This window comes from Rhinichthys klamathensis, unplaced genomic scaffold (assembly GCF_029890125.1).
Source record: "Rhinichthys klamathensis goyatoka isolate OS25496 unplaced genomic scaffold, OSU_Roscu_1.1 h1tg000157l_1, whole genome shotgun sequence".
Taxonomy (NCBI): domain Eukaryota; kingdom Metazoa; phylum Chordata; class Actinopteri; order Cypriniformes; family Leuciscidae; genus Rhinichthys; species Rhinichthys klamathensis.
The window spans coordinates 1,011,318-1,024,102 of record NW_026606692.1 but is presented as its reverse complement, the minus strand read 5'-3'; the positions used below and the strand labels follow the sequence as shown (position 1 = coordinate 1,024,102).

At 36.7% G+C, this 12,785-nt stretch overlaps 1 protein-coding gene across 3 annotated transcripts in view; it reads right to left on the bottom strand.

Annotated features, from left to right (window-relative positions):
• The window catches only part of gpc6a (glypican 6a), a 210,728-nt gene that overhangs the window by 181,833 nt on the left and 16,110 nt on the right, over positions 1 to 12,785 (bottom strand). The gene's annotated exons all lie outside the window — the stretch shown is intronic.

Sequence of the window (12,785 nt, the reverse complement as noted above, 5' to 3'; positions counted from 1 at the left end):
AACCAATACATCATAACCTGTCAGTGTCTTTGTCATGACAACTTGACATTACTAAGACAACACAACCTGTCATAAACATGACATAGCAGATTAATTATCAAACTTAAGAAACCACTTAGCTTTATCGGTTAACATTACATTAAACTGTCAGGTGGTTGGTTTTGACATTGGCTGTCATGAAGCCATTATAACTGTTTAATGACAAATTCAATTTGTACCACTGTAGTTGAGGTCACGAAAAATATTCATGACACAGTTATAATGGCCTTATGACAGCCAATGTCAAAACCAACCACATGACAGTTTAACTTAATTTAATGTCAAGTTGTCATGACAAAGACACTGACAGGTTATGATGTTATGGTTTATGTCAAGGTGTCATAACAAAGACATCTTAAACAATGTCATATTTGCATTCAAAATGTCATTATTGAGCGAAAGACACTTAATGACAGTTGTCATAAACATGCATAAACCCTACTTCATATTCATGACATATGTCATGTCATGGTTATGAAGGTGTCATGTCAGTCTTATGTACACCCCTTCAAGTAAAGTGTTACCAAACATACTGTATATAAAAGTCCATTCGAATAAACTGTCTGCAATATAATATGAGGATGCATAGTGCTAGAGCCTTTATGTAAACATACTGTGTGCGGTGTTCATCCAATTAAAGACACTGACACAGCAAATATGCAAATAAGGACGTTAACCCCGGGTTTACACTATGAAACGTCATCTTATGAATACTCAGAATGAATTGTCATCCCTGGGTAAATTATGAGCAATGTCAAACATGAATCAAGATAAGAGAGGATTCTGTTTAGAATCGTTAACTATTTCAAGTGTGAAAAGTGGCTAAATTAAACATTAAAATAATATCTGGAGAAATCCGTCAAATCAAATCACAATGGAAAAAGACAAGTCCCATCCTACATGTTTTCCTCAAAGGCATGCAGACTCAAGAAATGCTTCACATGAAGTCAGATGCTTTACCTGGTGACTTATGAACAATGTCTTCTGATCATGAACAAACGACATCTTTCAGACGTTTGAACTGACCCTTGGGTTTAATTTAGACTCCCGACAAACTCCTGCTTTCTTCAAATCTGCACGGCACCAATAACTTTCGGAAGACGCTGCGGAACGTGATCTTGTGTGCATGAGCGGCTCTGAATGCGTCACCACAGCAATTTTAGTCATCTGTTTGTTTTTAAGCAACGGAGATATTTCCTGATGAACTTCCCCTGGGCACGACCGATGCCAAATTTCGTCAAGCGTGTAATGATTTTCTTATGTAAACAACAATAGAGCCGTCCCGCGGGGAGCTTTATTTGTGCGGCTGACACCTTGGTGTGTTGTTTGAGAGCTGGAAACTTGCTCTGCCTTCCTAACACATCCTTCAAATCTTCTCCAGTGTCTTTCCATGGGGGTTTAGATACAGTCAGGCCCCAAAGGACACTACAAAGAGCTCTTGAAGGGGAAAGACGGTACAAATCAAAGGTGCTTCAAAAACTGCGACTTTTCAATCCGGGCTAGAAGAAACTCTTCAGGATGAAATATTCGTCCTTCCCCTGATGTTTCTTAGGCTCTTGCATCCAGATGTTGCTTGGCCGAAGACACTAATAAAACTAGATTTTTTACATTTTCTGAAGAATATCGAGTGACGCGAAACATGCTGCCAAAATGCTGGTGGAAAAAAAAACCGAACCCTAAAATGGCGAATAACAACAGTAAACGTCAGCGTGTATAGCTTCCAACGAATTAGAGGTAAAAGAACGTTTCACAACATCTCATGGCTTACTTTTAGATCTTCTACATCAGCACAGAAATCTAACAAGATTTACACGGATAAAGGAAGCTTGTGGAACAAGAAAGATCCACATTGTTTGAAGACTTGTGTTTCACTCAATCAGAAAGCTAATTTCCTTTCTAAACCAATGTGTGGTGGATTCTCAGGACATGGTTTTCCTTAACTAGGGATTTTACCAGTACTTTTGGACCAGGTCCATATATAACTTGTACATTAATTAAAATGAGACTGAGGCATTATATATATTTTTTTACATTACTTATGTAAGACTTTTGTTAGTTTGTGGACAAATCCTCACTATTAACTAGTCGCTTATTAGCTTGCATATCAGTACTTCAAAAGCACATATTAATGTCTTATTCATGACCATATTCTACATCCCTTAATCCCATCCAATACCTAAACATAACCACTACAACTACCGTATTAATAAGCAGTAAATTGGGGCGTTTATTGAGGTGAACATCATAGTTAATAGTGAATGTTTTTCACAAACTAGAAGTTGACCAAAGCTTGTTATGTTGTGTTGAATTTTCAGATGACACTAAATATCCACTAAGATGGGGCCTTTTTTTCTTTCTTTCTTTATTACCAACCTTAAACTTTTGATTGTAAATTAGGAACCAGGAAAAAATAGAAAACAATATAACTTTTTTTCCATTTCCATTCTATATTACAAGTTAGTCAATAATCTCTAAACACAATTATTCTTCCTTTACCACATGTTGTTTGGTAGCATGTAACGAATAGTATGGAAAAAGACTGTACATTTCTGCATTTTTAATGTTATTTAAATTACTTTAAACACCATTACAACAATACTGATTATGACTAGTAAAACGTGACACTAAAACTAGCTTCTAAAACACACTTCAGTGCCTGTAGATGTTGGTCAGTCAATTAAATAAACTGTGTTTGGTTACGGTAAAGCTCTCTGAATAACGGAAGCCATCGCTTTCAGCGTTAATCTCGTCTAATCTCGTAACCCTCTCGACCCGTCTTTGTGTTTTCAGCTTGATCACTATTTGGTGTTGCTCCGTCCCTGAAAACAAATGAACATTACAGCATTAAAGCTCTCCAGCAGATGAACAGCAGGAGACATTTTTAAATGAGTATCCTGTGATCCGTCACGGGCTATCCATGACCCGGAAATATCCACAGACGCTTATCAAAGGCTGCGATCCCTTAAAGCGCAGCTCAGATAACCAACACCTCTTATCGTGGAAACAACACTTTCTCTGAGCCCGTGGTTTCACCTCCTTTCATTCCTTCAGCATGTGTTGTGCTTTTGATGCTGGTGTCCCGAACAGACTGATTCTGTCATCATTTACTCAGCCTCATGTTAATCTAAAACCATATGTCTTTCTTCGTTGGAAGGTAGATGCAGTAATTGCTAGGACTGTCAAACTTCAAAAAGGACAAAAAACAGTGTCTTACAGTGTCTTCTGAAACTTGTGTGAGGAACGGACTGAAATTTAAACCGTTATCTCATGCATACTTGTTCATAATGCATGTTCATAAACTGGTGACATCAAATCTACACTCACCTAAAGGATTAATAGGAACACCTGTTCAATTTCTCATTAATGCAATTATCTAATCAACCAATCACATGGCAGTTGCTTCAATGCATTTAGGGGTGTGGTCCTGGTCAAGACAATCTCCTGAACTCCAAACTCAATGTCAGAATGGGAAAGAAAGGTGATTTAAGCAATTTTGAGCGTGGCATGGTTGTTGGTGCCAGACGGGCCGGTCTGAGTATTTCACAATCTGCTCAGTTACTGGGATTTTCACGCACAACCATTTCTAGGGTTTACAAAGAATGGTGTGAAAAGGGAAAAACATCCAGTATGCGGCAGTCCTGTGGGCGAAAATGCCTTGTTGATGCTAGAGGTCAGAGGAGAATGGGCCGACTGATTCAAGCTGATAGAAGAGCAACTTTGACTGAAATAACCACTCGTTACAACCGAGGTATGCAGCAAAGCATTTGTGAAGCCACAACACGCACAACCTTGAGGCGGATGGGCTACAACAGCAGAAGACCCCACCGGGTACCACTCATCTCCACTACAAATAGGAAAAAGAGGCTACAATTTGCAAGAGCTCACCAAAATTGGACAGTTGAAGACTGGAAAAATGTTGCCTGGTCTGATGAGTCTCGATTTCTGTTGAGACATTCAGATGGTAGAGTCAGAATTTGGCGTAAACAGAATGAGAACATGGATCCATCATGCCTTGTTACCACTGTGCAGGCTGGTGGTGGTGGTGTAATGGTGTGGGGGATGTTTTCTTGGCACACTTTAGGCCCCTTAGTGCCAATTGGGCATCGTTTAAATGCCACGGCCTACCTGAGCATTGTTTCTGACCATGTCCATCCCTTTATGGCCACCATGTACCCATCCTCTGATGGCTACTTCCAGCAGGATAATGCACCATATCACAAAGCTCGAATCATCTCAAATTGGTTTCTTGAACATGACAATGAGTTCACTGTACTAAAATGGCCCCCACAATCACCAGGGGTCTCATTTATAAAACTGTGTGTAGAATCCTTACTAAAAGTGTACGTGCGTCCGAAAGCCAAAAATGTCGTACGCAAACAAATATTCTGACTTATAAAACCGTGCGTACACCAAAACTTGCGCAGAATTCACTTTATAAATCCCAGTCAGCGGAAGAATGTGCGCACTTGCGTCTCCACCCCGAAATAACCATGTATGGAGCTTACAACGCCTAGTTTTACTATGCATATCCTAATCTGCATATCATTTGCATATGATTATTCATCCACGTGATAACATATGTTTAACGGTACAAGACATTTGGAAAATATGAAATACGGTATGTGCCGTCACATTAGTTACATTAATAAAAAATAATTTAGTAGCCTATATCCTTGCCTTGTTTTTGAATAAATAAATCAAATAGTGTAAAATACATTTCAGAGAAAGTTTTTCTCTATCTTTTCCACTGGCCAAAGTTTAATTGATTTATATTTTTAATGGAAACAGATAGACCTTGTAGTGCATTATTTGCACGAAACTATTTTCTCAGACAATCTGCTATTATCATGATAAGCAATTATCTCTGTAGTCTCTGTAATTATCTCTGTAGCATTAAAACACAGCATGACAGAGGGAAAGTGTTTGAAAGCATTGCATCCACAACAAATATTTCTATTTATTGAATATAAAAAAATGTTGTAACTTCTCAGTAATGATTTCATGTAATTTAAGTGTCTAACTCCATTAATCAGAATGGCATATTTAATCTAAATGTTTATATCAGAAGTAAAACATAGTTTTATTTATTTAAACTGTTATTGTGAACATATTTCACAGAACACTGTATTTATGATTATAATGAAGATTTACGGTTTTAGATAGGCTGCGTCAGTTTCACTAAAGAACAAAGGGATGGACATTTAAAAAGGGATGGATGTTTGCTTCATGTGATAGGCTTGGTGAGTGAAATTATATTTGTATTATCTTTCTGTATACTGTATGTATAATTTTCTTTAGAATGTCGGTCTAAAAGTGACCAAAAAGACATTTAGCTCCAGCTCACCATCGGTGTCGCCAAACTGCTCCGTCTCCAAAACGTGCGTACGCACGGCTCAAAGTTTGCTTAAAGGTGCGCACATTCTCCCGTCAAGTTTGTTTTTTATAGATCACAACCTTTGCGTGGAAACTGGCGTACGTACGTTTCCAGACCCATTTTGTGCGTACGCACGCTTTATAAATGAGACCCCAGATCTCAACCCAATAGAGCATCTTTGGGATGTGGTGGAACGGGAGCTTCGTGCCCTGGATGTGCATCCCACAAATCTCCATCAACTGCAAGATGCTATCCTATCAATATGGGCCAACATTTCTAAAGAATGCTTTCAGCACCTTGTTGAATCAATGCCACGTAGAATTAAGGCAGTTCTGAAGACGAAAGGGGGTCAAACACAGTATTAGTATGGTGTTCCTAATAATCCTTTAGGTGAGTGTATATTAATTATTTGAATGAAAGATCAGCAAATAGAATTTTCAATTTCAGGCTGTTCCTCGTAGAAATATATCGCATGAATTTAGAAGACTTGCAAAATAGCCCACACTGTAAAAAGTAATACCTAGATCTAACTTATAAAAAGTGAGGCAAGTGGCTGCATTGGATGTTTTATGTTGATTCAACTTGCAGCCTTTTTTAAGTATATTAAACACTTTAACATTACTTTATAGAAACGCAAAAAAATCAAGTTGAGTTAACTAATAGTACTAGTATTACTCAGTTGGATAAACCTACTTTTCTTGGTACAGGTAACTTATTTATGGGTTGCTACGAGTAACCTGTACTCATTTTAATTAGGTTTTATGAACTTTATTTTCTTAGTAAAATTAACTTAATCATATGTGAATAAACATTTTAATATATTTTTTTAATTGTCAATAACAATTACAAATTCAATTGAAGAATAAAAAGATGAGAAGATAAATTGAAGACAATATATAATTTATTCAATGTCAACCAGTGTCACTTTTAACAGTGACTACAAAACAGCAAATAAATGTGGCCGCACATGTACACTCTAATATAAAACAAACACTGTAGAAGTGTATTTTCAACCTGTTCTGAACAGTACAGTGAAATATCCAAACTGCCCAATCTGAAATGTTTGGATCAAGGTAAAGTGAGCCATAACATCACATTGTATCACACTGGAACTGCAATGTCAAAAATTACATGATGATAGTTTAGGACGCACAGGGTCCAATCCTACAAAAAGCCTCTGATATATCTCAAGTATACACCAGTTTTGAGGGATACATGAGGTCGAGAGCATAGGTAAGGAGGAGCAACAGGAGGCAGCATGCTTTCGACAGGTTTGGCACACCTCTGACCACGGGCTGTCCTTATATGATAATCCCAATCGTGTCGGGGTGATGGCACATGTAAATTTTCAGTGGGCAACTGCCAAGCTCAGCGTGCACCTCTTTTTCAGCCCGACTCTATTGGTGGAGACAAAAAAGAAACAAGAGTTTGGTCAGACACATAGGAAATGAGATGAATATTAGCAGACAGGTAGAAGAGATAAGAGACAAAGTCCAAATTGTACTTTTGTTGCTAAAGGTGGTGGATACAAGATGGAGACTGTGACTAGAACATGTGACCAGAGTGAAGTCTACCATGACAATGCCATGGGTACTAAAATATCATGATCTACTCTAGCATGAGTGTTGTATTTTTCTGGTTCAAAGGATGAATTACAATAAAACAAATGCAATTGTCCTTGCCTGTACCTGATTGGTCATCACATTACTGTTAATTAAGCTACAGACAAAATTATGTCCAAAAGACATCTTTTCAACGTCTTTGTCACAAAGACGTACATTGAAAAGACGTCCACTGAGGAGCCAGAATGAAAGTTTTTACGACTTTTTTTGAGGTGTTCTGTGATGAACGTTCACGGAAGCTCCATTCAAGGTTGAAAACTAGTTCAGATGTGGACAATCTGGACAATTTTCAACATCATTTAAGGTCTCATTTGGACAATTTATACTTATTCTAGACCAAATAAACACTCTCAGGATATATTAAATTAAAACTCACATTTATTTCAATGTAATTTTCATGTGTAATTGCAAAGCAATTCACAGACAGTGAAGTTTCTTTTCATGATTTTTGGACAAACACGCACTGACACCTTTAGACAGTTTAGCATCTGTCATTTATACATATTTGGATCGTGAGAGAAATCAGATTCGAACCAGGGACCTTAAGCTGCCTGCCCTAAGTAGACAGTAATGATTTCATGATTTTTGGACAAACACACACTGTCTGAGAGTTGCTTTGCAATTAGAAATTACGTTGAAATAAACATGAGTTTTAATTTAATGCATCCTGAAAGTGTTTGGTCCAGAAAAAGTTTAAATTGTCTAAATGAGACATTAAATTACATAAAATATGTCCACATCTGAACTAGTTTTTAACCTTGTATGGAGGTTCCCTGAACGTCTATTGGACTTACAGAACACGTATAATCTGATCAAATTGTAATTGAATCTATTCTGAAGTTTGTCTTACCTGGATGTGAAGCTCGAAGACCCCAGGTAACAAAAGTGCTTGGGTATCTAAAGACCAGGAAAATGTTAGATGTTAGAAAAAAATCAGTTGTAAACTTCTTTAGGTAATAGGTTAGAAATAGTTTAAAAATCTAGACCAAAAATCTGTCATTAATTGACAATGCAGCATTAAAATATCGTGGATCAAATCTCTAAAATCAGACAGACTACTAAACATACATCTCTACAGTCTAATCTGTGCATCTGCTTTAGTAATGCAAAAGTATAATAACATAATCTCTGAGTTCTGTCAAAGACACACAACACACAAAACAAAGTGTTGTCCATAAAACACCACATCTTACTTTCCCTTATTTGCCCGCACAACTATTGCCTGAAGGCTCGAATTTGCGACCGTTTCGATCGCATATGATCCCGAAATTTAATCTGTGCAATCTAAAAATATAACCGAGGGCATTTGTGCAACTAATTATTACATACGTAACTTGTATGTGTTTTTAAACACTGCTGCTGTTTGTCTGCCGATCGACCACACTGTGCAGCCATCTTAGCTTACCATGTGTGCAGGATAGCTAGCTATACAATTTGCAAACCTAAACTCAGCTCCCTAGTGGAGTAAGCGATTTTGCGTGACTTTAGTTTACATCACCAGTCATTCGGCTAAATTTGCTCAACTTACCGTGTTAATCAGACCCTGAAATTCAGATCTGCTGCAGCGACCAAACAGTTGAAGTACCGAGGAAGATATTGCATCTGCCTGCAGTCCCCGCCAGTGAAAAAGGGATAATGCCAACTTATAAAATTTAAAATATTTACGTTTGATGAACACACCTGTCACATCGACAGCTGCTCAAATAAATTGTGCATTGTCAACTCACTTTTATAACATTTACAACCACATACAAATAACTACCCAAATAAATTGCATGGGTTTTATTTAAAATATATTGTTATATAAAAACTGATATATTTTAAGTAAAGAGGAAGTATTTTGATACTCTTTTTGTATAAAACCAATAAAATAAACTAGATTACAAATATTTAAAATATATAAAACCTACTTTGTGGGTGTAGCACTTTTTACAGTGCACGAGTTAAGATGCTATTATTGTGTCTTTTTTGTTCAGCTCGACAGCTTCTACAGTGTTGCTATCATGAACTGAAGCTAAAAATAAAACTATTAAAAATCATTTGAGGTAAATGAAATAAAGCTGAAATCAAATAAAACAAAAACTTAAACTTAAAAATCTTAAATGAAACTTAGAAATGTTGCCTTGCAGCACTAAAATGACTAAAACTGAAATACAAATAAAGTAAAGCTAAATAAAAATATTAATAAAAAACAAAAACTAATACAAATGACAAAAGCACATAACAAAATGACTAACATTTAAAATGAAAATATAAAAGCTATACTATATAAATAATTGTAAGTAAATCATCACACCTGTAATGAACATCTAAATATGAGGAACATGAGTTTATCATCTGAAAAAAAGAAAATCATACAGATCTGAAACAACATGAGGGTGAATAAATTATAAAATAAAATATTTTCACTTGACTACAGTTTAGATTCTTAAATAATAATGGTTCTTCCGTGGTTCTTTATATATATTTATGAATTTGTTTGTTTGGAGATTCAAACCAATTTTAGTGTTTTACTAAATGTTCTTTAGATCAGTGTTGTGGTTTCTCAGATCTTTAAAAACTAGTAAATAGAAGATTTCCTAAAGATCTAAATACATTTTTTTTTTTTTTTTTTTTGGAACCTACAAAGTTTCTCCAATGACATCAGACTGGAAATCTCTATTTGCTCCTATCAGGAAGCTTGACTTTCAAAAGTATGACCATGCAAACCACCTTTGAATGGTGAACACAATGTCTACCAACATTGAAATGCATGCTGGTTTAAATAAGCAGTGTTGCACTCATCCTTACTGCAATCTTCTCTTCTGTAAAGTTTATATTTACGCCGTTCGGAAGGAAGCTGTAATCCTCCTTCTATACATTACTGTTATTGGCAGGCGGGTGATTGAACACAGCCATGTCTCGCCTAACTCTTCCTGAGGCTCAAACGCTTTCTCACCACCGTATATGAGAGTTTAAGAGCGGAGCTGAAGGGCTCTCCACTGACTTCATGTATTTCACACATGGATGCTTATAAGCTTACAGAAGTCAAATTCACTGCGGCCACGCTCGCATCCCGCTTTAATCCGTCGCAGAGAAGTGATGGAAAGTTTAAGCCCCTAGAAACTAAAGACGAGCTTTCCTGAACCCTGTTTGAGAGGCTTAAAACAATCCTTTTGTTAGGCTGAATAGATTATATTAATGGTATCTGCACGACGGCTATTTAAGTTTGGTATGACAGCCATTAAAGCAAGAGTACAACACCTTTGTCTATTCTCAATAAACCACACTGCGACACTCTTAAAACTAAAGCTTCCAAAAGGGGGTTATTATAGCGATACCATATGAGAACCATTTTTGGTTCCCCAAAGAACAATTCAGAGAACAGTTCTTAAAGCAACCTTTTTTTTCTTAGTGTGAAGAACATTTAAAAAATCTAAAGAACCTTTTGTGCAATGGAACATTTATATAATTGAACTTTTATAATTAAGAGTGTTTTATGCATCAATTGTAATTACTCGTGGGGCATTTTAGCAGAAACATCAAGAGCTACATGTACATCTGAGCAAAAACCTTTCCATAGGCCCACTATATGAGAAGCATCTGCACTTCAAATATGACACTGGCAGAGGCAGAGAGTAATGGGCAAGCGTTCCTCGGCGTCTCTCTTGAGGAGAGCTGAATTAAAGCTGCAATATGTTCAAATCACGTCAGATGAAAACAAAGCACTCTCGTTGCAGCAGCGAGATCAAGTAGCAGCATATGCCTTGTAGCCACTCGAGAAATAAAAACAAACAAGACTCCACACGTACAGGAGAACACACACACACACACATTGATCATGCTTTAGAAATGGTCTTGAGACTCTTCTTCACTCCTCCAGCTATAGTCAGGTGGAGCATGTTGCACTGGCAATTTCAACAGAATGTAATAACTTTGCCTCTAAAACATATTTTCTTCTTAATTTTCAATCCTTTGCCTTCAAACATGGCTTATGCAACACCTTTTTACCCAACAACCAACTGCCATACATTTCTTTTTATTGAATATACCATTTATCTACAACAAGGAAACACCATTTCATGTAGACTCTAAAGCAATATAACAGGTTAAACATGGCCTGAGCTCGATGGGAAGCATGTATATATATATATATATAGTTGTTTGTATATTTTTTGATAAATGTTTACAAGAAAATATTATTACAGTCTTTCTCCTATCTCGTCATTTTCTTTGTGATAAGTAAAACAAATTGTCTCAAAGTAAATCACACAAAAAAAAATTTCCCAGTATAATTGTCTCAAAATTTAGGAGTGCACTAACATACAAATCTTAGTCTCACAACTAAGCCACAAAACTGTAATCTTAAAGTCACCATGAAATTAAAATGGGCAAATATTGTATATTGCACAATTATAAATGATTTATCTGTGCACATCATTATTATATTTTTATTTGTGTGCCTCATAATCTTTAATCTCTTCTCTGATGACGGGGGCGGAGCAACCTGTCACTCACACGAGATCCACCAATGGCAAACCACAACCATCCAATCAATTCCCCACAGACAAAATCAAGCCCCGCCCACATTTGTTCTTGTTCCAGAAGCCGTTTCACTCAGATATACACTACCGTTCAAAAGTTTGGGGTCAGTGAGAATTTTATTTTTATTTTTTGGAGGAAAGAAATCAATACTTTTATTTATCAAGGAATAATTCATTTGATCGAAAGTGACAGTAAAGACATTTATAATGTTACAAAAGTCTTTTGAACTTCCTATTCATCAAAGAATCCTAAAAAAAAAAAAAAACTGTACAACTGACAGACCAACAACTGTTTCAACATTGATAATAATAATAAATGTTTCTTGAGCATCAAATCCTCATATTATACTGATTTGTGAAGGATCATTTGACACTGAAGACACTGACACTGGTGATGCTGAAAATTCAGCTTTGATCACAGGAATAAATTACACTTTACTATATATTCACACAGAAAACAGCTGATTTACACTGGAATAATATTTAATACTATAACTGATTTTTGCTGTATTTTTAATCAAATAAGCGCAGCCATGGTTAGCAGAAGAGAATTATTTTAAAAGTATTTAAAATCGTACCGACCCCAAACTTTTGAACGGTAGTGTACGTCACAATAGGGAAGAAAAGACTATCACAACTTCCGTTTCATGCCGGCTTTAACAACTTGTGGTCATGGGAGTTGTGTTTAACTTCAAGTTTGGCCTTCACAGCATGGTTAAATGCAGAGAGCACTTGTTGTGAACAAATCGCCAGCGGCACAGGAACGGTGCGGCTCTGAGCTGTTTTAATGAAGTCTCGTGAGCAGCCGTGTCTCAGAGGGAGATCTGGCCCTTAAAGCAGTGCCGAGTGGCCCTTCACACCTCTTTATACTCCCTCTCCACCGCCAGGAACACTATACAAAGCCCGTCTGCAATCACTTGAAATCCCCCACTGCCTAATTAGACAGCTCTGCACCTCCAGCACAACGCCTAAAATGGACTTTCGAGTAGGCCTACTGCTTGTTTTTATTGCAGTAATACCTTTGGTACAAGTCGTGAATCTATATATACACGGAGTACACAACTACATCATAGAGTATGACAAATAAAATAATCCTCACTGGGAGACGTGCATCTTGACCCAGTATACCCAGGTGGCTCCATAGTGGCCCATATGCATATAGTTATCAATGCATAATTGTTCTAATTCGCCACAAAAAGTCAAATTTTGCATTCAATCAAACACTTT